We start from the raw sequence: 1,324 nt of genomic DNA, 5'->3' as shown, positions 1-1,324 counted from the left end.
ATTCTCACTAACAATGTGGCCTAAGTAAAGCACCTCTTTCTGGAAATAAATGACATTTCTTGGGATGGAGTTTGAGGTTTGCTGCTTTCAAATGCTTGAATACTTCCTCCAGCCGGGACATCTCCTCATCAAAAGTTGTTGCAAATACGATGACATCGTCCAGGTACACTAGGGCTATCGTCCATTGTAGGCCTTTCAATACTCTTTCCATCAGCCTCTCAAATGTTGCTGGACCATTACTAATCCCGAATGGCATCACACGATATTGCCAGAGACCTTGACCATAACTAAATGCAGTCTTAGGTCTATCCGCTTCAGCCATTTTTGCTTGATGGAAACCTGACTTTAAGTCCAGAGATGAAAACCACCGGGCTCCACTTAGGGCATCAAGAGTATCATCAATTCTTGGCAGTGGGTATGAGTCTTTTTCGGTTATACTGTTAAGAGCCCTGAAGTCCACACAGCAACGTTGGGTCCCATCCTTCTTCTGGACTAACGTGACAGGAGCTGACTAGGGACTATCTGATTTCTCGACTATCCCTTCCTTAATTAGACCATCCATGACCTTTTCTATGTCTTGTCGCTTTGCTGGAGCTATTCTCCTCGGAGGGATCTTTATTGGATGGTGATTGCCTGCGTTTATTCTGTGCTCTTCAAGGTTTGTGCAGCCGAGGTCATGATCTCCTTTCGAAAAGACGTCTGCACAATTTGCTAAAAGTTCTTTTACCTGAAGAGCCTGTGATGATGCCAAATGGACTATGCTCTTCTTATAGAGGTCAGTCAAATGTTCTAGTAGTGTATGTCCTTTCTTTACTGTTGTATTCCTTGCTTTAACATTGACTGGCTTTACCTCCTGGCACACACCCAATAATGCCCCTTCCTTAAGTGTCTGCTCACATTTAGAGAAATTGGCCACTGTTATAGGTACTACTTGATGATCTGCCACAAGTGACCTTCCTATCTTCAAATCCGCTGGCCTGGATGGGTCTTCCACTGCTTCCACAAGCATTGGCCTTCCATGGGGATGTTCTTTTATCCTACTCCAAATTATCTTCTCTGACAAAGGGGGTATTGTAGTTGACTTAAGTGCTGTGACATGCAGATCAATGGATGTAGCAACTCTTACTGAAATCTGGCCTTTGTTGTTTCCAATCATCATTTTTTCGAAGTTAACTACACATTTTCTCGGTAGTAGATAGTCCAATCCCAATATGCAATGTCAGCCAAGTATACTTTCTGTCTTTTCTTCATGCCCATGAGCTCGATAGTTTTACCCACTGATCCCCACAACCTTGCATAATGTCCCGTCTCCCCACAGAGCTTC

This window comes from Limulus polyphemus, unplaced genomic scaffold (genome assembly GCF_000517525.1).
Source record: "Limulus polyphemus unplaced genomic scaffold, Limulus_polyphemus-2.1.2 Scaffold6617, whole genome shotgun sequence".
Classification (NCBI taxonomy): domain Eukaryota; kingdom Metazoa; phylum Arthropoda; class Merostomata; order Xiphosura; family Limulidae; genus Limulus; species Limulus polyphemus.
Note: the sequence above shows the minus strand (reverse complement) of the source record.